Source organism: Mustelus asterias, chromosome 16, assembly GCF_964213995.1.
Source record: "Mustelus asterias chromosome 16, sMusAst1.hap1.1, whole genome shotgun sequence".
Taxonomy (NCBI): domain Eukaryota; kingdom Metazoa; phylum Chordata; class Chondrichthyes; order Carcharhiniformes; family Triakidae; genus Mustelus; species Mustelus asterias.
This window is the reverse complement of record NC_135816.1, coordinates 63,180,083-63,207,465: the sequence shown is the minus strand read 5'-3', so window position 1 is coordinate 63,207,465 and position 27,383 is coordinate 63,180,083. Positions and strand designations below refer to the sequence as shown.

Sequence of the window (27,383 nt, the reverse complement as noted above, 5' to 3'; positions counted from 1 at the left end):
CTGAATCCCTATCTTAGCAAAGTGGTTGGGAGGGAAGGAAGCAAATGAACAAAGGCAAATAACAGATTTGACCTTTTCTAGCTGCACTGAACCCTTGCGATTTTTAACTTGCTCTGATTTGCTTTCGTGTAACTCTTGCTTGAACTTAAATAGAACTTTAAAACTACAAAATGTCTGCACTTGAGTAGAAACAAAATACTAAGAGTGAAGAGCGTTTCCAATTGTATCTGGAACACTTAATAGGAAAAAGCTGCAAAGAATGCAGAAGCAAAGGCTTTAATGGATTTCTCCTGTGATTTCCTGTTTGAGAAAGCAAGCATGAGCAAGACTTCTGCTCAGTCTCTGCCAACATGGCTGAGCTAGGAAACTATGGATGGACCAAGCACCTGCTGTTAATGTGTCTCTGTTGGACTATAGACTGACAGAATTAATGATCTGCAAGCTGATATTTATGTGTTGTGGCCATTTGCAACTTAAAAGGACAAATTCGACTCCTTCACCTCAAACGTGTCTTCGCCTGCTTCGGTCCATCTGTCTAATTTGTCTCTCCTGTCATCCTGACTTCTGCTTTTCTTTTTTTTCCTTTCCTCCTTCTTCCTCTGAAGGTTTGAGCTGGTTTGGATAATCTGTAACCTTGGTTAATGAGAGGTTTCCGGTTGGTGCTGGCTCTCTGTAAAGCACCGGGGATTAGAGGAAGTATCTCTGCTGAGTGCAGGGCTGTTATTAATCAGGACATCTGCTTCTAATCGTTAAACCTGTGTCTCGGCATCAATCTACTCTCACCTAGAAATGAGCAACTTCTCTGGGCATTGATCTCCTGCTCTGCAGGGAGAGCCATAAATTGCTGCTTTATCATTGTTTTTCTTTCTCCTGTTGTGCTAGAATTTAGAAGCATTGATTATATCGGGGGATTGATCACTGTCCGAATTGTGAGTTCTACTTCAGTACAGTATGTAACCTGTATTAAAGTGAGACTGGTGCAGTGCTAACCCTCTTTAAGAAAGGAGGAATCTGGGAGTGAGGGGGCGTGGGTGGTTAGGATGTTTGGGGGAGGGGAGGGGGGAATGAGTATTGATGATGTTTTTGAGGGGGAAGTTAGCATTTGTAGCCAAATATCTATCTTTAGGCTTGACTCCCTCCCACCTGGTAACAATTCAATGATGTTCTTTCCCTTAGAGAAAGGGGGCTGGAAATAGTAATCCTGGCTAAAGCAAAGGGGATTGAATGGATCTGAAGAGTAGCAGTTATTTAGATTGACATCTTTAATCTCAATGAACACAAAACGGAATTAGTTTTCAGAATTTTTTTTCCATAGGGTAAGCATACCCACAAAAGATTTAGTCTAGATTGGTTTAAGAATAAGAATGCTTGGTTCCAGCAGCTTGCGTTTTGATCTAACTCAGCTGTTACTCCCCCCCCCCCCCGCCGCCCTCAATGCCAGCAATGTGACTATTTCCCATCCAGCCAACCCGTGAGCAGGTTTTTGAGGTGAGGTCCTGTACCCAAATGAAGATGAATCCAGCTGGAATTCACCAATGTGCAACCAGCAATGTCAAACAGCTAGGAACACAATATTGGATTACAATATTGCGAGAGTGATGACGGAAGAGATTTCTGGTGGCTTCTCTTTCAGCTGTCATTAGAAACTTCAAATCTTCGGCCCATTCTTTGCTAAAAGTAGCGCCATGTGCTGAAATGCATTCCCAAGTGCATGGCCAAGTGCCAGTTTTGCGTGCGTGCAGCAAATGTTGGGGGGACTAATTGACTTTGCGTTTAATTGCATCAGAGCCCAACCATGTAGTCTGGTTTGTTTAAACCTTACCCGCCTGACCTTCCATCCTCCTTGACAACCATTGACACAGCCAACAGCCAGCCGGCCATGACCTTACAATGTATTTGAAATTTCAACAGCACTTGTCTTCATCTTGGAGGCTACTATTAGTATTCCATTTACTGCTCACTTCTTCAAAAGAGAATCCTGTTCCAAATTCTTCAGAACTTCAGACCGTGCCTCCTTTAAAAGCTGTAATGTTTTTGTAGAAAGCTGTGTTTATGCAAAACTCTTATCTGAGGAGCTGAAATATTTTTAGATAAGGCTGTTGGAAAACTTCAGGCCACTGACACTTTCTCACTTCCAGGCATTCTTGTCCACAGTTGGCTACCTATTGCAGAACAAAAACATACACACACTGCTCCTTACCTCAGTGTTAACTGACATTTCAACACTTTATAGCAGATTGTATTTATAGATAGCCCTGTAAGAGAAGCCACATTGAACACTGAGGGACGGGAGCACAAGGCGAGAGATTAATCTCTCTTGAGTTGAGTGGGGCGGCACGGTGGCACAGTGATTAGCACGGCTGCCTCACAGTGCCAGGGACCTGGGTTCGATTACTGGCTTGGGTCACTGCCTGTGTGGAGTTTGCACATTCTCCCCTTGGCTGCGTGGGTCTCCTCCCACAGACCAAAGATGTGCGGGTTAGGTGAATTGGCCGTGTAAATTGCCCCTGTGTCAGTGGGACTAGCTAGGGTAAATGCATGGGGTTATGGGGAACAGGACCTGGGTGGGATTGTGGTCAGTGCAGACTTGATGGGCCGAATGGCCTCTTGCGCTGTGGGATTCTATGCTTCTATGAGTCTAGAATAAAGTCTCAGCCCATTGAGAGACTCGGTGAACTCACTGGTTAATAGTTCACCTACCCTTTCAGCAATTACACAGAATCCAATACTTGTAACAATTCTCTGGTGCTAAGATTGCCTGACAAATGCTGAAACCCTTGTAGAAGACATCCAGTTGCAAGATATCCTGATTATGAGTTTTTAAAATATGTTGTATGGTAGTGTTGCATTTCCCAGGAGAGAATACCAATTCTGTTTCGTTCTCAGGATGTAAGTGATAATGGCATGGCTGCATTTATTGTTTATCCCTGGTTGCTTTCATAAGGTGGTAGTGAGCTGTCTGGATCTGTTGCAGTCCTGCTGATTGATGGTGCTGGGTATATTTGAGTTACTTCTGCTTGTCTGGCATCCAATAGCTCGATACAGGACTTGGCCATGAGAGATGAAGTGTGGATCTGAGTGAGTAGTTCTGATGGAAGCTGAACTGAACTTTGCAAAGTGGGTATTGTTGGCTGCCAATATTGATGACTCCTTTATCAATTAATTACTGATTGATTTGATTTCCGTGTGTGTGTGGACCGGGAGGGGTGGGGGAAGGGGCATTGTTTGAGGTCAGGAAGTTGATGGGTTTTAATTGCCCTGTCATATATATAGGACCTGTTAATCTCCCACGTTGCACAGTAGTTGCTGGTAATAAGTTTGAGGGAAATGGCTAGTGCTGGTGAACAAGGGTTAATCAGTACAGCAGGAGTATTATCAAGGCCCATGACCTTTGCTTTTATGAAGTTAAACAACTTTGCTGGAAACTGGTATCTGAAATGGGGATCTCAGCAGACAGCTGTATAGGATCATCCATTGAGCATTTGGTTGAAGATGCTTGCAAGTGCCTTGTCTCTTGCATTGCTTACTTATATCTGAGGATTGGGCTATTGCACTTCTTTCCACACCTCCCCATCTCCACTTTTGTGCATTTTGTTTGGTTGGTAGGCTACAAACGGCAGTGAATTCAATTTCACAACTTGCCATGGCAAGATTTGCACTCTTAACTAAGTTGGTCTAACTAGTACTATAACTGCTAATTTGCCACAATACCCAATAGGCAGCTATATACATGTTTCTTTATAGTTTTAAGGACATGGCGGGTGGGGTGGTGCTGCATAAGGGTGAGGGTTCAGTGCAGCAGTGGGAGCTAATGTTTTATGTTGCTGGCTCATTCGATGTTGTAAGGATGTCTGTAACATCAGCCAGGGTACCATTGATCCCCCATTCACCAGATCACTGGTGCCATCTGCAGGGTAAATGGGGAATTTATCCTTTCTGGCACAGCTGCATGAAAGATACTTTTAGGGTATATTACCACTTAGAGATTTTGTTTTCATTTATACTCTGCAAATTTGACCACCTATCAATGTTAATAGTTTTGGCATGCTGCTTTCCTTCATCATTTTGCCCAGTCTCCATTAAGTATGTGAGTCGGAGGAGGTACTCATAGAATACAGCACAAAAAGAGGCCCTTTGGTCCATAGTGTCTGCACCGGCCATCAAGTACCTATCTATTCTAACCCCGTTTTCCAGCACTTGGTCCATAGCCTTGTATGCTATGGTGTTTCATGTGCTCATCTAAATACTTTTAAAATGTTGTGAGGGTTCTCATCTCTACCACGCTTTTCAGGCAGTGAGTTCCAGATTCCCACCATTCTGGGTGAAAATGTTTTTCCTTCAATCCCCTCTAAATCACCTGCCCCTTATCTCAATCTATGCCCCCGGTTATTGACGCCCCTACTAAGAGGAAAAGTCCTCCTTATCTACTCTATCTGTGTCCCTCATAATTTTGTATACCTTGATCAGGCCCTCCCTCAGCCTTCTCTGCTCGAAGGAAAACACATCCCAGCCTAACCATAATCTCTTCATAGCTGAAACACTCCAGTCCAGGCAACATCCTGGTGAATCTTCTCTGCATCCTTTCTCATGAAATCTATAGTGTAACAATCAGAACTGCACAGTAATGAGTCTAATGAACATTTAATATAGCTCCATCATAACCTCCCTGTTCTTATATTCTATCCCTTGGCTAATAAAGGCAAGTATCCCATATGCCTTCTTTACTTTACTTACCTGCCCTGCTGCCTTCAGAGATCTACGGACATGCACTCCAAGGTCCTTCTGGTTCTCTACACTTCCTGGTGTCCTACCGTTCATTGTGAATTCCCTTGCCTTGTCAGTCCTCCCAAAATGCATCACCTCACACTTTTCAGGGTTAAATTTCACTTGTCACTGTTCTGCCCATCTCACCAATCCATCTTTTTATTTATTCCTGTAATCTAGTGGTTAATGTGCCATGAAGTGTGCCGTGAAAAAATATTCAAAATGATTTAATCTTAGTCTTCAGCTCTGTGGTCGGCATCGCCAAGACCTGACGAATCTTGGGCTTCCTGCGCATCCGCTGGCTGGGAAAGAGCCACACATGCGTGGTTTCGATTTTTTTTATGTTGGCCAGGCCCATGCCTGGACTTAGAGCTAAAGACAAAAGGTTCCATGCGTCTGCACAAAAAGTGAAAACTCAACAAGGACACAAAAAACCTGGGAGAAGTGAGAGAGACATGGAGTGGTTAACACAAAACAGGCGCTAGGACAGGGAGAAGTTAGAAACCAAGTTCCCAGTAAGAGAAGAAGACAGAGAAAATAGGAGGGATGCTCAATGTTTTTATAGTATAGAGGTGTACCGTGACACATAAGAGGTTGGGAACCATTGTTGTAATCTAAGCCTTTACCCTTCATTATTTACAACACCATCAACTTTCATGTCATCTGCGAACTTACTGATCATATCTCCTACTTTCACATCTAGATCATTCGTGTACACTACAAACAGCAAGGGATCCAGCATTGATCCTTCTGGTACTGCTGGACACAGGCTTCAAGTCACAAAAACAACCTTTGACCATCACCGTCTGCCTCCTGTCACTAAGCCAATTTTAGATCCAAATTGCCCTGGATCCCATGGGCTCTTATCTTCTTGATCAGTCTTCGATGTGGGACCTTGTCAAAAGCCTTACTGAACTCCATGCAGACTACCTCAACTGCACTGGTCCCATCTACACACCTCGTCACCCTTCTCGAAAAGTTCAATTGAATTTGCTAGACTGTATATAAATCAGGTTTTTGGATTATGACTTTGAGCATACCAGTGATCGGGGATTGCATTTTTATGCAAGCCATTTTCACAAGGGAAATCATTAAGTCTGCTGTGAGACATTAGAGAAGGTTCAGGGTTTGACTCGAAATCTGAATACAGAGAAAGTATTTTACAACCTAGCTTCTTAAAGGAGGCATTTTAATTAGAGCTACTACATCTGGCAGTAGGTGAACGCAGAGTTCAATTTAGCCTAATAACAGGTCTGTGGCAAAGAACTACGTGGCTGTCAGGAGTAGTTCATTAGCATGATGGATTGCAGATGGCAATTGGCATGGATGCGAGGACTGGCGCTGAGTTCCCTTGTATTTTAACTTTATTTTAAAAATATACTTTAATTATAGAATGGCTGATATGAATCAGCATAAGGAGTCGCTAAGTCAAACAAAAATGATTTTGTTGCTTTACCTTTTTAATTCTCCACGGTTGCTTGATTTGTAACATGATCGTCAGGAATCCTTTTGTATGAAACTTTTAGTCACATCAATAACTTTGAGTTTTTGTGGTGACTGCTTGCAATATGAAGTGATCCTACCTTCTTGGATTTTAATGTTTCAGTTCCAAGAGTGTTCAAAAGATTCTGTGGTATCATTGCAATGTACAATGTCAAAAGACTGAGTCTGTCATCTGAGGAGAGACTAAATCAGTTAGGATTATTTTCACTGGATTTTAGAAGAGTGAGGTGAGATTTCAGAGAAACTTATAAAATCCCAACAAGGTTAGACAGGATAGATTCAGACAGAATGTTCCTGATGGTAGGGGAGTCCAGAACTAGGGGGGTCATAGTTTGAGGATAAGAGTTAAACATTTTAGAACTGAAGTGAGGAGAAATTTCTTCACCCAGAGAGTGACAAATGTGTGGAATTCACTACCACAGAAAGTAGTTGAAGCCAAAAAATTGTGTGATTTCAAGAATAAATTAGACATAGCTCTTGGGGTTAAAGGGATCAAGAGATATGGGGGGAAGGGGGGATCAGGATATTGAATTTGATGATCAGCCATGATCATAATGAATGGCGGAGCAGGCTTGAAGGGCTGAATGGCCTACTCCCACTTCTAGTTTCTATGTTTCTGTGTTTAAAGTGTTTTCCAAGAGTAAGATTCAATCTTAAAATGAACTTAGCTGTGCATAGTATGAGGCAGAGGTGTCTCTATAGTCTGCTTAGCCTGAGACAGAGACCATTGATCAAGTAAGTGATGGATCAATTGGTAAAGCACAGAATTTGAACACTTACGTTTATTGACTGAGTTCTTGCAGAAACTCATGTGACTAAAAGTGACTGAAGTATTATGGTCTTCATATATGCTTCAGAGGATGGTGAGAAGTAATTCTGGAAAGTATCATTCAGTATGTACAAACCCTATGTATGAGGTGTTGGCTTGGCTCTTATCTAGAAGTCAGAGGCCTCAATACAGGACCTGACCTGAACACGACGTTCACTTCATTGCAGCACTCCAAGAGTGTAGCTTTGTCAGAGGTGCCATCTTTGGGATAAAAGCACAGTCTCACCTTGGGTGGATGTATACAATTCAAAGTCACTTTTTTGAGCGAGATCAGGGGACTTGTCCTGACGTCCTAGCCAACATTTAGACCTTAACCACCAGAAGCAAAAAAAAGTGCCGTACACTTTGAGTTTTTTAAATCTTTTATCGGGTAAATAATAAACTAAATAAAATGTGAGACCATCTTCTAAGATATCAGTTAGGCAAAAATGAACTAAAAATGCTGGAATTGTACAGCAGGTTCATCATCTGTAAGTTGAGAGGGCTGGCTAATATCTAAAGATCCTTTAAATCATGTTGTCCAGTTGTCCAATTTGGACACCTCCAATTCCACTGAGGGAGCTTCAATTCGAGATTGTTATGGGAGGGCTCGTTAACATTCTCTTTTTCTACTCTGGATATGATGGCGTTCATCTTGATTAGCTTGGCAAAAGAACTTCTCTGCCTCAGCAAAGCAGATTTTTCATGCACTGCTGCAATCGAATATCCTTCATTTTAATTGTATTGGTTGGGCAGCAGACCAAAGTAGCAATTATTTGAAAACGTTGGGGAGTTTGTTATAATAGACGTTGGCTGCACATTTTTGTGGCAATATTTCAATAGGTGAGATTGAAGTAAGTAAAATCTCTGTACTATGGAGGGGAATGGGGAGGCCTCTGAATGAATATGTTCTCCATTTTTAAACTAGTTTTCAGAGTGGCTTCTCTCTGGAGTAGAGACAAAGATGTATAGGACGGGGAACATTGAATGGATTTGCCAAAACATGAATCTGTTCAAGGCTAGCTATAGCATTTGGGGCGAATGGGATCAAAGGTTATGGGGAGAAAGCAGGATTAGGCTATTGAGTTGGACAATCAGCCATGATTGTGATGAATGGCGGAGCAGGCTCGAAGGGCCGAATGGCCTTCTCCTGCTCCTATCTTCTATTTTCTATGGGACAGCGTATCTGATTGTTTGCCAATGAGAGAGTCTGTCAGATGTGCTGACAGCTTCTGAGAGTGAAGTGCCTCTATTATGAAGTGACACTATTATTGGGGTGGAAGAATTCTTATTGGCTGGAGAACAAGAAAATACCTGAGACTGCTTTACTTATAAGAGGAGTAAATGTGAAGAGACAATTGTTCAGATGTAAGAGCAAAGACTGAGGAGCTTGTTACAAATTAGAGATAGAACACTGGTTGGACATATTGCTAGAGGCATCATCACATGACATTCAATTCCCAACTAGTCACTATTGACATGCTCATACTCGTGGCGTCCAACCTTCCCATGCCAGTTGGAATGCAAATAGACTGTATCCAATTGGATGATTCTTGATTGTTGGCCAAGTAGCCTATTTTCCATTTCTCATACAAACATATGAATAAGGAGCAGGAGTAGGCCACTCAGATTCTTGAGCCTACTCTGACATTCAATTTGAAATGCTGCCTTGTTCTCTTCATCCAAATTTAGCATGGCCCTAACCCACGCATCTTTGGACTGTGGGAGGAAACCGGAGCACCCGGAGGAAATCCATGCAGACACGGGGAGAATGTGCAGACTCCGCACAGACAGTAACCCGAGGCCGGAATTGAACCCGGGTCCCTGGTGCTGTGAGGCAGCAGTGCTAACCACTGTGTCACCGTGCCGCCCATGCATCCCAGTTTGCTAAAAGAAGCAAAGCTAGAAATAAAAGAAACATTGGTCACAATCTTTTAATCTTCATTGGTTGCAGGATTGCTACCGGAGAACTGGATGGTTGCTAATGTCATCCCACCATTCCATAAAAGGTTGAGGAATAAACCAGGAAACTAAAGGCCAGTAAGCCGAACACCAGATTTTTTTCCACACACAACAAAACAGAAAATGCTGGGCCAGCTCTGAGGAAGGGTCATCCAGACTCGAAACGTTGGCTCTATTCTCTCTCCACAGATGCTTTCAGATCTGCTGAGATTTTCCAGCATTTTCTGTTTTTGTTTCAATGAGATGATGGCTGACCTGATTGTAGCCTCAACTTCTCTTTCTCATCTATCCCCAATAACCATTCGCCCCTTTGCTTATCAAAAATCTATCTACCTCTACCTTAAAAATATCCAAAGATTCTGCTTCCACTGCCTTTTGAAAAAGAGAATTCCAAAGACTCTCAATTGTGAGAAGAAAATTCTTCTCACCTCTGTCTTAAATGGGGTAATCCCTTATTTTTAAACAGTGACCCCTAGTTCTAGATTCTCCCACAAGAGGAAACATCCTCTTCACATCCTCCCTGTCAATACCTCTCAGGATCTTAAATGTATATCAAATTACTCTAAACTCCAGCAGATACAAACATAGCCTCTCCAACTTTTCCCCATTGGACAATCCTCCCATTCCAGGTATTAGTCTAGCAAATGTCCTCTGAACTGCTTCCAATACCGTACACAATACTCCAGATGTGGTCTCACCAACACCAAGCATAACTGAAACATCCTTCCTTTTGTATTCAATCCCCCTCACCATAAACAATCATATTTTCTTAGCTTTCCTAATTACTTGCTCTACTTGCCCATGTCTTAATATGCTTATGATTAGCAGACAGAAGTATTTTTAGAAGAAACTTTTAAGATTACCTTTTTTTTGTTGTCCCTATGACTGGAGGTTGATATCTCACTGGTCATGGCTATGTTTGCCTATCCATACCCATGAGTGTATTTCCAATGTCTACAAAATCAAATATTCAGTGTTGATTCTAGTGATAGCCACGAAGCCTGCTCCTTACTAAGTCTAAAGTATTGAGAAGATTGAACAAATGGAAATCAAATACAGGTCAAGATATTTAAGCCAAATGAGACTTAGAATAAATTAAGCAGTTTGATTATGTAGAAGATTCTTGGAGAAGTCGTTTAGCAGTCAGTACTGTGTTTAGAGTTCCTGGACATCATATGAGGAAAGCAGTCCTTCAACTTTTCCCTGCTTTCTAATCTGGCAACATACTAAGTAGCTCTGACGAAGGGTCATCTAGACTCGAAACGTTGGCTCTATTCTCTCCCTAAGACTGGGGCAGCATGGTGGCACAGTGGTTAGCACTGCTGCCTCACAGCGCCAGGGGTCTGGGTTCGATTCCTGACTTGGGTCACTGTCTGTGTTGAGTTTGCACATTCTCCCCGTGTCTGCGTGGGTTTCCTCCGGGTGCTCCGGTTTCCTCCCACAGTCTGGTTAAGTGCATTGGCCATGCTAAATTCTCCCTCGGTGTATCCAAAGAGGCGCTGGAGTGTGGCGACTATGGGGTTTTCACAGTAACTTCATTGTAGTGTTAATGTAAGCCTGCTTGTGAGTAATAAATAAACTTCACTTTAACTTTACTTTAAGATGCTGTCAGACCTGCTGAGATTTTCCAGCATTTTCTGTTTTTGTTTCAGATTCCAGCATCCGCAGTATTTTGCTTTTATTTTCCCCTTTTCCCTATTGCCCTCTCACTTGTACAGTCCTGCAAATGCCGCTTATTGCTTATGAGGTGAGTGGGGGGAGAAAGGGATTTCACACGGTTTACTACGAAGTCTGTATTTGTTTGTAATGTTCAGGAAGGAAAGCAAGTAAGGTTGAAGTTTGATGTTGCCTTTTTGACTTCTGCATAGCAGAAATAACGTGTTGATTATTCACTCTCTTTATTCACAACTGTTCAGTACTGAGTACACAGGCTCATCTATTCATCCCATTCACTATCATAGGAATCAGCTGTAGCCTGGCTGCTTTATCTGGAGCGGACATTCTGCTTTGTTTCCCTTCTCCTCCTCCTAGCAGGTGTGAACCCATGACAGGACATTGTGTGAGGAAACAGTGGACTGCTGGTGACTGACAGTTTGCTGTTTCAGGCTGCTCGGTTCAACTTTGCATGATTTTTTTAGCAGTTCTTCACTATTTATCCTATTTAGAAATTTTGTGTGATTTCACTTGAATTTGTTTTTCACTGAAAAATTCTCAAAGATTCTTTCTGGTTGTGTACTATGTATCCTTTTGTTTTAGTTTGCTTTGATCTTTTATTGCGCTTTGATCTGTGCCCCCCACCCCCTCCTTCAGCTGCTCACTGAAATAATACTTTGCCGTCAAAAGAGAAAATTGTCCCCTTTTTCTTCTTGTCTGATGACCAGAGGTTTACGAGCAAGAGCGAGTCACGTGAATTGTGCCCATTGATCTATACGTCTTTGGTTGTGAGATTCCCAGCTGCAGAGTTTCCTGTTGTGCTATTCAAATTCCCAGCCTATCTATAGTTTCCCTTCCATTCCTTCCTGATCACTCTTTTTCCGCTTCCTTTTGACTGCTGAGCTGCTGCCGTACTCCTCCCTGTGTTCATCCGGACAGCCTACAGTGCTGCCAGACATTGAAGATGTGGGTCAGCTGAAATTTCCAATATTTTAATGTTGAGAAAACTTGAAACTCTTGACTACCACTCTCCTTGACTATGCACGTCTCTGACAAAGTAAACCAATCTTCCAGCCTGATGTCTTGGACTACATAAGTGCAGAATAGGAGGCCACTGAACTGATGGCCAATCCTTTACCTCAACTCCCACCTTCCTGCACTATCCCCATATCCCTTGATTCCCTAAGTATCTGAAAATCTGGAAAATCTCTGTCTTGAATATACTTGGTCCCTCCATCTTGGTCATTGAAATAGATTGCTAATAGTTGAGATCCTTGTGGTGGCCCCACCAGTTAAATTCTACCATTCTGAAAATGATTCAGGCCAGTTAACCATTCAGTCCATGTTGATATTGTTCCAACTCCACGAGACCTAATTTTGCATAACAGCTTCTTGTGTATCACCTAGTGAACATCCTTTAGAAAATCCAGAGACACCACATCCACAGGTTTCCATTTATCTAACCTGATCGTCATCATCTCAAACACAGCCTCATAGATTTGCTGCACAATTTCCTTTCATAAATCTGTATTGACTTTGCTTCATCAATTGGCCCAGATTTTGTAGTCAGTGGTGAAGCAAAAATGGTTTGCCCTTCACCAGACAGCGCCAGAGATGTTTTGGGTGTGTGTTGGCAAGAAGCTAAGGAGCCAATCACATTAATTTGGACTCAGCAAACCAGGAAGTTAAAAACACTTAATATCCTTTACTTTTTAGGTTAATCTTTCAGACAATGAAATGAATTAATTGGATTAAGATAGAAGCCACAATAAAGAAACTATGAAACAAAATTGACTTGTGTGGATTTTTTCCACTATGGTGAAATTTTACAATCTATGAATATAAAATGTGTTTTTCTGGGCATGTGAGGGTTTTGCAGTCATTATGAATTTGACATGCCAATTGCCCCTCATTCAACAAGATGCAATTTTTTTCAAGGATGTTTGGAGCAAGATGCAACAGTCAAATCAGGATCACAATGGAGATTACACTGTATGGGAACCTCCACAGCAAATCCCATGGAGGAACATAGACTTACAGACAGCACCTTCTGGGTTATTGACATTATTTTGCACATGCGCGGACTCCCGGAGTCGCTGTCAGAATTTGGAGTATTAATGACAAATCTTGACAGTTTGGCAGGCATTACCATGGCAAAATCTGGGCCCTTATAGTTTTCCCTACCACTGATGTTCTCTACAAGCCAATAGTTCCTTATTTTTCCCTTCCATTATTCCTTTTTTTCAATCCATGAGGACTGTTCTAGAATCTAGGGAATTCTGGAAGATCAAAATCAATGCATCCATTATCTCTTTTAAAACTTTAAGGTGTAGGCTATCTAATCCAGAGGACCTGTCAACTTTTAGTTGTGTTAATTTTTCCAGTACTACATCTTCAATAATAGCATGTTCCTCATTCCATGAGACTCAAATTCAAAATTGAATTCATAATATTATGATCACGCTTCCCTACAGGCTCCTTTATAACAATGTTATGAATCAACCCTTTCTCATTGCACAATAGGTCGAAATTAGCCTGTTCCCTAGTTGGTTCTTTGTCAGACTGATTGTGAAGACTACCTGATATACACTCCATGAAGATTAGTGTCCCCTGTAATTACTGTATTATCCTTATTATATACACCTCTAATTTCCTGATTTATAGTCTTCCTGACATCACTCCTATTGTTCAGTGGGAATAATGTATATTGGAGAGTAGTCCCTGCATTTTCTGCCCCTTGCTTCTTAGTTCCACCCAAACTGATTCTACATGCTAATTCCTGAAGCCACGATCCTCCTTCTTGTTTGTCTTTCTTCCATCCTTTATTATCAAGGCTACCCCTTCTGCCTTTGCACTTTGCCTGAAATTCAAGTATCCCAGAACATTTCATTCCCAATGTTACTCACACTTCAATGGCTATTGGATCAAATCCACTTACTCCTATCTATGCTATTAATTTATCTACTTTCTTGTGAATGTTTCATGCATTAAAATAAAGTGCCTTTATCTTTAACATTTTTCTATTTTTCCCTGTTTTCATCTTAACCGAGGGTATCTTTATTATTTTTACTGAGCTCTGTCTCCCTTCCTGGCCCATTTTGCTTATTGTTACTCCAGTTACAATTCTGGAGGTGTACAACCTTGGATTCTTGTTCCTGACCTGAATTATTGTCTCGCACTTATATTTGTTCCTAAGACAGGTTTTATTCATTTCTACAGAATTACATGCCAACTACTTCCTCCCCAGCTGCTGTTGCCGCTCTTTTAGCTGGTCTCTGTCATTGGAAATTAAAACGACTCCAAAATTCCATTCCTTTCAGCTGCAGAAAATCAGCCCACTACTCTACCCCAGCAGTTTCCAAACTCCAGGAGCTGATTTGAAAATCTCACGGTGGCACAGTGGTTAGCACTGCTGCCTCACAGCAGGGACCCGGGTTCGATTCCTGGCTTGAGTTACTGTCCAACTGGAGACTACATGTTCTCCCCATGTCAGCGTGGGTTTCCTCCGGGTGATCCGGTTTCCTCCCACAGTCCGAAAGACGTGCTGGTTAGGTGCATTGGCCATTCTAAATTCTCCCTCAGTGTACCCGAACAGGTGCCGGAGTGTGGCGACTAGGGGATTTTCACAGTAACTTCATTGCAGTGTTAATGTAAGCCTACTTGTAACACTAATAAATAAACTTTAAAAATTTTCCATTGTGTGACCCCATTTCACCTTGGCAATCTCGAGCTATTCTTTGCTGCGTGCTGTCCCCAGCTCTCAAGGGTAGTCAACACCTCGTCCTACACTCCCTCCAGTCCACTCTCTCAGCCAGCACTCCCTTACTCTGTCATGTCCCCTTCCTCACTGCCTTTGAAAGCCTCCTATTTGAATCACCTTCCTGCATTTCCCCTGCTATTTCTCTCTCTCTCTCTCTCTGCATCCATTCTTTCCCTCTGATCTTTGAAACATCCTGAAATGTCCTTCCATACACGGGGAGACTGTGGAAACAGAAGCTGTTGTAGAGAGGGAAATAACCAATGTAAGCTGTGAAAAATGTGCTTTCTTTAGTGACACTATTCTCCTTTTTCTACATCACAGCTGCAGTCTGTGATCTTGTTGCAAATAAATCCCTCTTAAAGATGAAAGTGTTTGTCTATCTTTGCACTTGATATTAATTCGTTCTGCATTTGGTTGTGGCGCTGACTGTCTCTGTATCAATTTTTCTTTAGTAAATCTGTCTACTTGCTAACGCCTGCTAGTTTAAATTGTGGGGCATTTGCTTTTATAGTGTCAGTATCTGTATTCACATTACATGTCCACGCTATCTAAATGAGCTTGACCGAAATGCTCCTAGATGAACAAAGTCACTTAGCTTTGCATTACTTGTGATGAGCTAAGTTTGGAAGCATGGGGGGGGTCACTGAGGTGACATGGTGATTACAGGATTAAATGTGGAAGTAGCTACTTATAATGGTGCTCCTGACCTTCGAGTTCAGTGTTCTACAATTCTCTCTGCTTGAAGGAGCAGAAGGTGCCATTTGGAAATAAAAGGCTGCTTTAAGGACGGAGAACAAATATGGGTGAGTGGGTTTGTTTTTTACTGTTCTCCTTCCCCACCCTAGATGAGTTAAATAGTTGTATATTTTGCTGTACAGTCATTTTGTTGCTTTGGATTTCCTGGTGGCTATCTGACAAAATTGACTAATTTGTTTCACTAAGGAGATATTTTATTAGATGCTGGTCCCTCTTGGTGTTTTAACGAATGTCTTTTACTTTACAATAACCGCTTGCACCATCCATATGTAACATTTGAGAGGAGCCCCTGATGGTTCTGCTCCCCATTCAGGGTGGCACAGTGGTTAGCACTGCTGTCTCACAGCACCATGGACCTAGGTTCAATTACGGCTTTGGGTGACTGTGTGGAGTTTGCACATTCTCCCCGTGTCTGTGTGGGTTTCCTCCGCGTGCTCCGGTTTCCTCCCACAGTCCAAAGATGTAGGTTAGGTGGATTGGCTATGCTAAATTGACCCTTAGTGTCCCAAGATGTGTAGGTTAGGGAGATTAATGGGAATAGGCCTGGGTGAGATGCTAAGTTGGTGCAGGCTCCATTGGCCGAATGGCCTCCTTCTGCACTAATTCTGTAGGAATTCTATGATTCTCTAGGGTATCTATCTCCAGTACTGGGGAAAGGAATTGAATGGAAAAGCAATATACTTTTTTTGAAAACTTATTTCCTTAGGTCCTCATTTTTTTTCTCATGACACCGTCACTTCTAATTTCCCTTCTGGTTAGATGTTTCCATTGCTCTTTCACTGTAAAGCACCTTGGCTCATTCTGTACATTAAACAGTATTTAGAAACATAGAAATGTAGAAGATAGGAGCAGGAGGAGGCTATTTGGCCCTTCGAGCCTGCTCCGCCATACATCACGATCATGGCTGATCATCCTACTCAATAGTCTAATCCTGCTTCTTCCTCATAACCTTTGATCCCATTTGCCTCAAGTGCTATATCCAGCCGCCTCTTGAATACATTCAATGTTTTGGCATCAACTACTTCCTGTGGTAATGAATTCCACATTTCTATATATGCAAGTTGTTGTTGAATAACAGTGCCTCTTCTAATCTTTTGCTCAAGTGCCTGTTCATGAGTCTAACAAGTATGTTCAAAAAACATTGAAGGCAATTTTAGTGCCTTCTCAGCCACAGTCAAGATAACATTGCACGCACCAGGCATCTTCCTAGTTTGAAGTAAAAACAGAAAATGTCAGAAACACTTGATCAGTAGGAGAGAGAAAGATTAACATTTCAGGTCGACTTTTTACCAGATCCTCTGGTTTTCTATTATATGGTTCATCTACCCACTGGAGATGGCGGCATTTGTTTCTATTGCTGGCGGCATTTGCTTCTATTGCTGCTCTTGTGCTGAAGGGAGAGACATTATGGGCTGAATTATTGGAGTCAAGCCAGGAGCGCAGAATCAGGAGAATTTCAGACCTTACAAACCCAGCTTGGGAGATAGTGCACCAAATCTTCAGATTTTGGTTCTGGGGTGGGGGTGAAAGCTAACAGGAGTCTGGCTCATCGACCCCGGAAACATTTCAGAAGCAGCCACAGGGCTGCTCGGTTCTGAGGTGGACGAGTTAAAATGTCTGCCTCAGTGCTCTGGGTGCCAGTTACAATGAAACTAAAAACAGCCCTCTGTCCCTCAGCCCTCACAGCCCTTCACCATTCTACACACTCTCCGTACCCCACTTGCTAATGCATGTCATCTCATAACCCTCCCAGCCACCCCCAAACCCACCCGCCCCAATGGCCTCTTGTATTCTCCAGGTCAACCCCTGTCTGTCTAACCACCTCTACCCCCTCACCCCCTCACAACCCCCACCATGGACTTTTACATGTGCAGCTGCTTCCGTGAACCACAGATGTGCAAAGTACAATCTATAATCCATCGCTACCCAACCACCCTCCTCCCCTCCCCACCCCCACCGTGAGCGAGAAATAGTAGGTGCTAGAATTGGGAATCTGGTGCCATTTTGCTTAAGTCCAAGGTTTCACACAACCTTGACTTTAGTTCTGAATGTTTCTTCTTCATTTCCCAACTCCCCACCATTAATTAACCTGACCCAAATTTTAACGGAAGCCAAGATTTTCCTGTTCTCAGTGACTGATTTCCAGGCCAAGCAATGTCCTTGCCCACTGTGCTATTGTCGGCCTTTAGCTGCTGCCTTGATGCCCTATTTGACCTCAAGCTGAGCTTCTGCCACCTAACCTCTCCAACACAAATACAACGGTCACCTCAGCCGGTCAGCTGCTGAAATCCTCATTCACACCTTTGTCACTTGAAGGCTTTACCATTACACATAGAATCCTACAAAGCAGAAGGAGGCCATTCGGCCCATCAAGTCTGCATCAACCATCATCCTACCCAGGCCCTATCCCCATAACCCCATGCATTTACCCTAGCTAGTCCCCCTGACACTAAGGGGCAATTTAGCATGGCCAATCCACCTAACCTGCACACCTTTGGACTATGGGAGGAAACTAGAGCACTTGAAGGAAATCCACCCAGATACGGGGAGAACGTGCAAACTCCACACAGACAGTGACCCAAGCCGAGAATCGAACCCAGGTCCCTGGCACTGTGAGAAGGCAGTGCTTGTCCCTGTGCCACCCCAATTACAATGTTCTGCTCTTTAAACTTTAGCTCACTTAAAATTCTTGCAGGCTGCACTACATCCTGCTTGCTGTCTTTGCAGACCTACATTGACTGCCAAATCTGCTGATGAATCACTTATTGTCCTCATCCGTGTGTCTAAATCCCCTCCCCACCATGACCTTGACCTTGTAACTACCTCCAGGTCCACCTGCTATCCCTCACTAGATCTCCTGAGGCCTCCATTCCTCAGTCTGGTGTCTCCTCCCTTTACCTTGCCATTGGATTTCAGCCAGTGAGGATCAGTGCCCTGGATTTCCTCTTGTAAACTCTTCCATTTCTTCACTCCTGTCTCCACTGTCAGCATACTCCTTCCAGCTTTAGGTCACGCCTCCTGCTTTCTGCTGCTTTGCTTCAGTTTTTCCCTTCCCCTTTTATCTCTAACATGAATTGGCACGGTGGTACAGTGGTTAGCACTGCTGCTTTACAGTGCCAGGGAGCCGAGTTCAATTCTGGCCTTGGGTCACTGTCTGTGGGGAGTTTGCACATTCTCCCTGTGTCTGCGTGGGTTTCCTCCGGGTGCTCCGGTTTCCTCCTACAGTCCAAAGATGTGCGGGTTAGGTGGATTGGCCGTGCAAAATTTCCCCTTAGTTCAGGGAGACTAGCGGGGTAAATATGTGGGGTTACGGGGATAGGATGGGATTGTTGTCAGTGCAGGCTCGATGGGCTGAATCCTCTCCTCCTGTACTATAGGGATTCTATGATAATAGAAGTCTTTTGGCCCTTTGCTTTAAGTCAGCTGCACATTTCCTCCATTTCTATAGGTGGTGCCTTGCATTAAACTGATTGGCAGGCTCTTCTTGTCCTATATTTTATTTTCTGTTCCCTTTCTTGGGAGAGAATTTCTCTTCCCCACTTCCCCAGCCCAAATTCAATTGCCAAACCCCAACAAGGTTGCGTGTTCATTTAACCCTCTGAAAGTGTGGTCTTGACAGCTGGTGAATATCTGTTGCCGTACAGGCAAATAACCAGTCAGACTGCACCTGAAGAACATCGCTTGCTGGGAATACATTCTCCCCTTTGCCACAACATGAAAGGGAACGTCTGTCTGCCATTTGATTTCTTGAGATCTGATAAAGTCAGTTTGATGGGCGGAATGACCTTGCCTTGTACATTATCTCTTTTTGCTAGTGCAGGAATCTTTTCTGCTTGGTTCAAAATTAATTTATCAGCTGCAGATAAAACTGCCAATTTACAAATGGCTTGTACTGTGTCCAATTCGCTGCCTGGCCAGCAATTTAAAATGAGCTGATTGAAAAGTGCTCCTGTCTCTTGGTGAAACATGGATAGAGATTGATTGCATTTATGCATTAATTAAAACTGCCGTCTCCCATTTTGCCTTGAGCTGGTCCCAGGAATGCCGCGCAGTTGCAGCAAATTGTTGGCTGACTGGTATGTTAACATTTGATACGGGACTCGGGCCTATCTTGTAGGCTTGTTCCCAAGCTTCATTCCTTCTCCTCCTCTACCCTCCCCCACCTCCCATGTCAAGCTAGACTTCTCAGTTGTAGCAGGGGCATTATACTGGCCAAGTGGCTCCTTATTTGGTGAGGGAGAATTGCCTGGAGGGTGACTGCTGGAGATCTGACAGTCTTAACTAAAATCCATTTCCATCAGAAGTGTGTGCACATGCTGTTTCCCGTAAGCCAGCTACAGGCTCCTGCTGATTTCTATGGATTTATTGAGTTTAATGAGGATCCAGATGGCTGTACACTGTAAGCAGAAAACAGTGACCTCATCCTGAACACTGGGAATCTCAATCTGACGGATCATTCACACACACCAGTCCATTTTCAAAAGAATTAAAGAAAAAGTAGTAGAGATTCTGAAAAAATGTAAGAGTTCCATCGTCGTATTGGGGATAGCTGTGAAATTTACAGGATTTTGAATTCACCCTTGGTCAATAACCATTGTGGTATGGTAGGGCTCATTCACTTTGTGAGTAAATATATCAAATATTTGTAAAAGAGGTACATCTTCCCCCTAACAGTTCCTAACCAATTTGTCAAAAGCTTTGTTTATAATCCAAATTGGCCTCAAAACATATATCATATACTTCCCCATCTTTGGATTTTGTTTTTAGTCTCTTTGAGGTTAAGCAAATAAGGAGTAAAGTAGCCAATTTGTCTACCTTATATATGTCGTCCCTATCCTCTGAATGAACGTCACATTGAATAAAGGTCCACCTGCCCTCAGTTCTGTCTGGTACATGCTGGAGCTTGTACTTTTGTGTATGCAAATTCCTTCTTTGTCCCTGAGATGCTTTTCTGTTGTTTCTTCTGCCAAAAAACTAAGATGTGCCTCAGAATAAGAGCCCTGCGTGCAGTGGTGTGTGAAGCGGAGCACTTAATCAAATTGGCATCGATTTCAACAAGATAATGTCATGCGCTTATTTCTCATTCGGTGATGGCGTATTTATCACTATTTAGAAACTGGATCATGTGCAGACCAGAAGAATGTTGTTTGGCTTATCTGACCCATGCTGAGTGAATAGGTTGGGCATCGCAAAAGAAAAAATGTTGCCTATGTTTTTGTCCTAATCACGATGCTGTGACACAAATGCGTGTGTGGATGTGCACTGGGCAAGGTTGAAGTTGGTTGCTGTCACCTACCAGAATGGAATAGTCAACAGAAATTCATGTTTACATAATGTACATTTACTTGGACTTGGTACCAAAGGACCATGCACATACTCCATGTGGGAAAACAACCTTGGCTTTGGGAAAGTTAGACTCGTGTGATGGGAGAGTGGAGGGTGGGGCTTGAAAATTTATCATTCCATGGTATTAGACTCCATTCTTGCTATCCTTGGCCAATGGCTGCCAATAGGAATCTAATAAAATCCTGCTTCACATTGTCCCTCCACTTTGTGCATGCTTTGTCTCACCATGACAGGAACATTCCTGGTCATGTATGCAACACAACCTCCAAATACTGATGAATATACCCAGCATCCACTGGGACATACGAACATATAAATTAGGAGCACGCGTAGGCCACTCGGCTCCTCCAGCCTGCTCTGCCATTCAATAAGATCATGGCTGATCTGATTTTTATTTCAAGCCCACATTCCAACCTACCCTGATAACCTTTCACCCCCTCGTTTATCAAGAATCTATCTAGCTCCGTCTTTAAATTGTTCAAAGTTTCTGCTTCCACTGCCTTTTCAGGAATTCAGTTCCAAAGAATCATAACTGTCTGAGAGAAAAAAATGTTTCCTCATCTCTGTCTTGAATGAGTGATCCTTTATTTTTAAACAGGGAGAAAAGCAGCAAATGGTATTTCTTGCACCATCATTGAGCCATCTTGGTCCCTGAGGCAATTATAAGTTTTGATAATCAGAGCAGATCTAGCAAGGTTTGTTTCTCACACAATCTGCCAGTTGTCACATAGCCAGTGTCCTTATCAATGCCCTTTCCAAAAGAAAATAATCAACTTTCACTTTATAATACGTCAAACATTGAATGCTAATTTAATTGAGAAACCAACTTGGACAAGTTTGAGTGTTGACAGTGAGAGAGGTTGACCTCGTATCAGTAGAGAAACATCATTAACCCAAGGCTGCTTCAGTGATTTGTCATTTTAACTGTGTGTATGTTAATTCCGCTCTCTTGCTCTGTCAGAATCACTAATTCTTCAGCATTCCAATGACTCCAGATTTCAACAAATATTTACAACAAGATGTGAACATTAAAAAGGGCACTCAACATAAATACTTAAAGGGCAGCTTGGTGTGTGGAGTGAGTTAGTCACCTCCCCTTTTGCCTCTGTTTTGGTTTAATTTAGTCAGGGTCGAATTAGAAGGTTTTATTTGCTCATTGTAATGACCCTGAATGAAATGGCATTGGACATTCTTCCTGCAGCTTCTTATTGGTATCTGCCAACAGTGCCAAACTGTACAGTTCAACATAGAAAACAGAAATGCTGGATGAACTTAGCAGGTCTGGCAGCATTTGTCGAGAGAAATGGAGCTAAAGGGTGGGATTCATCAAACTCCTCCGTGCCTGCCCCGCTTCAAGTGAGAACAAAGAGGTTGGCCTTCCAGCCAAAACTCCATTCACTGCAGTGGCACTGGAGAATCCCAGCCACGGAAGAGGTCAGAGGTGAATGTTTCCATTCTAAATGACCTTTGCACATACTGCACAGCATTTTCTGTTATTATTTCAGATTTCCAGCATCTGCAGTATTTTGCTTTTGTTTGTGCATAGTTCAACAATTGGCAGCAGTGTTTAGAGGCTGTCAGATTACTAACATGGGAAATTAGGGAAAAAGACACTGGTGTGAGTATTCTCTGGAGCTTCAGAGTTTTCTGTCTTCATGGATTGTTGTGCAACAAGAGACGGACGTAAACATCTCTCGGATTCATACACTGCTGGCTCCCCTAGGCCATTGGATATCCCAATTACAAATTTTTCCAAGAGGTAGGTCAAAAGTTTTCCGATATTTAAAAACCCACATTTGAATTTCCAGAAGCAAGGGCTGAATTTTTTGGCAGTTCTGTCTCGGGAACTGTTCCAGAGCCAAGAGAATATTTGAGAAGCTTTGAATTGAGGCAATTCTTGTGTTCTGGTATAAAACATTGACCTGTTTTAATAAGGGAAATTGTTATGAGAAATAATAGTACCATCAAATCTTGTGGTGTTGCGTGTATTCTGACTGCACTGGCTATCTTTGTCCATTCTATTAGTGTGAGTTATAATTATCAAAACTGCTGAATGATATTCTGGAGTGACATGATCCTACCTATACATATCTGCTGTGCTTCAATTCCTTCTTCAAAACTTGAAGAGCCCAGGGGCTCAAATGTTTCAACAGGCCAATAAATTTTGGGGTTCTCAGCCAAGCTTCATTATGTATTCTTGGCTGAGAGCACAGACATCCATTAGTGTACCAAAACACCCCAGGCCTAGGGAAAGCATTGCTTGATTGACAGCTCTGGCACAATGTTTTCATGAAGAAAGGTTTGAAGTGTTTCCCGATTTTGCTGTTGATACTTTAAAGCGTCTGGATGATTGACACTTTTATTCAGCTGAGGTAAAAAGTATTTTTTTAAAGTGGAAAATTATCAATGCTTGATTTTTTTAAAGCTTTTTTCTCATATCATGCTATCACTATAGGGTTCTTTGGTCTATACAGTTTATAGTGGGTAATTGGACAAGTAAGTGTTATAGCTTGGCATGAGTGACTATGGGGGTTGTTTGCAGGCACACCTTGACTTGGGGGCAAGGGGGCCCATCAAGGTTATTTGGAGGGCATTTCCTTGGCAACGGGACTTTAATAGGACGTTTTGACCTTGTAATTCAAAAGTTTCCCTTGTGCAAACTATGGTTTGCGACACTTCTGAGGTGTCGTGAATCATGACTCTTTGAAAAGAGCTGCCCCATCTCCATGAATATTGTGGAGGACCAGGACATGGTTCTTCTGCAATGGAGCCGCCTAGGTCAGGAATGCAGGGCATTAGCTTTTTGATCTGAACCAGCCTGCACCCTTAAAACACACCTCTGAACATGACACACACTGGGAATGAGGTTGGGAATCCTGGAATCAGGCCCTATTTACCAATTTTAAAGAATAGCAGAGTCCAAGGGAGCAATCTTACCAAAAAATGTCTAAGCGCCAAATGAGCATGAAAACGGGAGAAATTTGCCTTTTGTTGGGCAACTTAAAAGTTGAATCTTGTCACATTCTGGCAAAAAAAACCTGACAAACTCAAAATTCACCAGTAGGGGGAGTGGGCCCAAAAGCCAGCTGATAGCAGCAGAGGACGCCATTGAGTGTGTGCGGGTTTCTGTGCTCTGAGCCTCCCCCCCCCCCCCCCCCCCACACCCTGCTCTGCTTGGAACAATCGCAAGAGGCAAAAAATCAGGTGCAAACCTGATTTCTCAGCTCTCTCGTGATGTTACCGGCTCGCTCCCCCCATTGACCGCCGGGGCGCAATGCTAAGATTGCCCCCCCCCCCCCCCTTGTCTTCACGAAAAGCAGCCCTCTGTGTTTCTCCACTCCTACCTAATGAATATTGGACATGACTAGAGACAGATGCTGTTTTATTTGGGCAGTTGCTTTCAGGAACCATGCAATTTGGAACCTGCCCCCTATTCACCCCCTGTGAATGGGAGGGGGAGTAGGGCAGGATTTCCGGATTTGGGTCTCCGCAGCCCTTCTCCTGACAATGGAGATGCACCCTTATAACACTTCAGACCTCAGTGTCACAATTGGACGAATCTGTTCAGAGGCAATTTGGTAACTGAGTAATGGCCTGTTATTACAGTAATTTCTCATTCACCTGAGCTTTGCGGTGATGGCCAACTTTGATGCCAGTTATAATGATTACTAATGCATTTTATGGATGAGAGCAACATTTGCTGAATTCTGGTTGTCAGGCCCACACTGAGCTAAGGAACAAAGGGAACAAATAATTTCACTTGGCTCTGAAGAGATGAGATCACAGCAGCGTGAAGTGAGAACTGGAGGAGAGTAAAGATTTCGAACAATCCGAATTTGGCGAGACGGAGTTAGCGGGGGAAGGAAGTGCCAGGTGGGTTAGCTGATACAAGCAGAATGAACAAACTAAACCTAAAAATGTCAGCACAGGAAAGGATTGTGATGTCATTACTCGCAGATGTTGGGAGTTTTAAGCACCAGGTGTTGACACTGTGGGAAGTGTCACGATCTTGCATAGGGAACGCTGCTGAAATTTGCAGATGATACTAAAGATAGTACAGTTCATTACTTCAGAGACCAGAGGAAGCTGAAGAGGAATATTAATATGACTGAGCAATCGGCTAAAAATTGACAAATGGAATTCAGCATCATTGCTTGTGAAGTGATGCAGTTGGGTTTAAAGAAAAGCAGTAATGGAGATCAGCTTATTGTTAAGCCTATTTTTAAAAAACAATCTAATGGAATTAAGTCTTATCACTGGGTAGAAAGTATAAAAGTCAAGATGTAATGGTGATTCTGGAAAATGTTATGTTAGAATAGAAGCCGTGATTCTCCGATCTCGCTCACCCTGCCACCACTTCCAGCGAGAACGGAGAATTTGGTGCCTCAGCTAAAACTCTATTCACTGCAGCGGGACTGGAGAATCCCAGCCCCGGGTGAGGGTGGAGGATTCTGGCTATAACGTCCAGCTGTTGGAAGCATGCAAAAGGCTTGGAGAAGATAGAGGGGTACATTCACTGGATGCATGAACCTAGAACTAGAGGGCACGGCCTTAAAATAAGCGGGAGCAGATTTCGGACTGAGTTGAGGAGGAACTTTGTCACCCAAAGGGTTGTGAATCTATGGAACTCCCTGCCCAGTGAAGCAGTTGAGGCTACCCCATTGAATGTTTTTAAGACAAGGATAGATACATTTTTGAACAGTAAAGGAATTAAGGTTTATGGTGAGCGGGCGGGTAAGTGGAGCTGAGTCCATGAGAAGAACAGCCATGATCTTATTGAATGGCAGAGCAGGCTCGAGGGGCCAGATGGCCTACTCCTGCTCCTAGTTCTTATGTTCTTATGCTCTTGTGGTCTGGTATAAGGAAAGGCAAATACCAAAACAAATTCATTTTTCTCTGGAACAATACAGATTTAACATTATGAAAAGCTGGAGTAGGGGAGATAGAAGCAGACTGCTCCCATTAGCTGAGAAAGTTATGGGACTGTTGAGTTCACTCTCGGGATGAGTGAGTCAGCTAGAAACGATGCCAACATTAAAGATTGGATTGCATGGTTGGAGGACGAGTGGGGAGTAAATATCATTGGAACTACTTGTTCCCGCTGTGGTTAAACACCAGATTAGACTTGTGTTGAGTGACCGGTCTCTGTGGAATGCCTCCTTTTGTAATCTAAGTAGCAAGGGGGCAAGTAGGATTTCTCAGATATGATTTATGAAAGATGTCTTTTGTCTGATTACATCGAATTTACAGCACAGACACAGAGCGTTTGACCCAACAAGTCAAAGTTGTTGTTCATGTTCCTGACAAGCCTCCTCCCATCTTCTTCTTCTATCCAATATTGCCAATATTGTCAATGCTGCCTTCTGTCCCTCGCACCTCCCCATCCCCCCCCCACCCCCCCCCCCCCCCCCCCCCCCCCCGATATCATACAACTATATTCTGGAAAAAAAGTGGAAGAGTGGTCCCGAAGGCAGCTGGGGACAGATTTGCCTCTCTCCCAACAGTTCTTAGAATTGCTTGGTTTGACAATGATTTCTGCATTGTCCTTATTGGCAGCGAGCTGATGAAAGGGACTCCTTTTTCTGTGTTGATATTTGTCCCCACTTATAGCTTGATCTTCCTCAAAGCCCTCGTAATTCTGAAGCAATCATTCAGCCCATGCCAGTGTGGAGCAGCCGATTGTAACTGTTTGGTCTAAGCTCTAGTGACATTTGCATGACCTTTAAACTTATCAGTTACCCCTCAATTTACTACTCGAGATATTTTCGTAAGTCTCCGTTATACACCTGAGGTATTTATTTCCTATTACTGGGGTGAAGACTATGTCATAGTCTGTCATGCTGGTTGCTATTATTTTCTCCAAAGTCCACTCGTGTGATGAAGGATCGCATCTCGTTGGAGGGAAAACATCAACTCTTGAGTGGTCATGAGGGGTGTAAGGAAATTGCAATGACCCTGCCACCTTCATCAGTCCTCCATTTGCTGATCAGAGAAACTGCATTATGGTAAAAACTGGGGGGAAATGGAATCTGTTACAAACTACACATTCCAGTCTTCCACTGAATCTGTTAAGGACCATTGTTTGAACAGAGTAGGAGTTTGCTCGGCATCTATTTGGTATAATCAAATTTGGAACACTTGTAAACTAACAAAATGGCTCGTTTCACAATACTTGGGGATTATAACAAAAAACGGACCTTTTGCTCCCAAAAAATGACATGGACCTACATCACTCCAAGGGTAGTAGATGTGAGGTAGACTTTGGTTCACTTCCTTTGAGTATAACAAAATATACCATCACTTAATACCTGTACTTGCTGGAGTGTGGCAGGTTATGGTAAATGCCACAAACATCTTTCCTCATAGTCGCTTAAATGCAGTGCTGGTCAAACAGCAGGACATTCATCTATGGAATGTTCATGGGTGGAATTCCGTTGTTTGGGACTAAGACCTATGGCGAGGACAGCAATGTGGAGCGCTTCCCGCTGTGGAGGCTGGCGGGAAACCACGTCTTATCTTCCACTCCCAATCTCATTAATTATGCATGCAGGGGGGGTTTATGCTGTATTCCATGGCGGGGCAGGCATGATGGCGCCAAGTCCTGATGTCACATCACATATTGAAAAGGTATCCATATCACTGACCCACCATTGGAAGATGGAAACACCCACCTTGGTTTTATCATTTGTGCACCTTTTATTGCTCGAGTCACAATGCAAGTGTTTTCCAAACAGTAAGTTAGGAATATAAAACAACAGTGTTGCATGGGTAAGGAGCGAGATTTGCTCCAGGTTTTCAGTGAAACATTTAAATGAACAGTTTGCAAAACCA

The 27,383-nt window shown here is 43.0% G+C and overlaps 1 protein-coding gene across 1 annotated transcript in view; it reads left to right on the top strand.

The window, feature by feature from the left end:
- Positions 1–27,383, top strand: part of n4bp3 (NEDD4 binding protein 3) — a 107,050-nt gene that overhangs the window by 68,696 nt on the left and 10,971 nt on the right. The window lies entirely within an intron of this gene.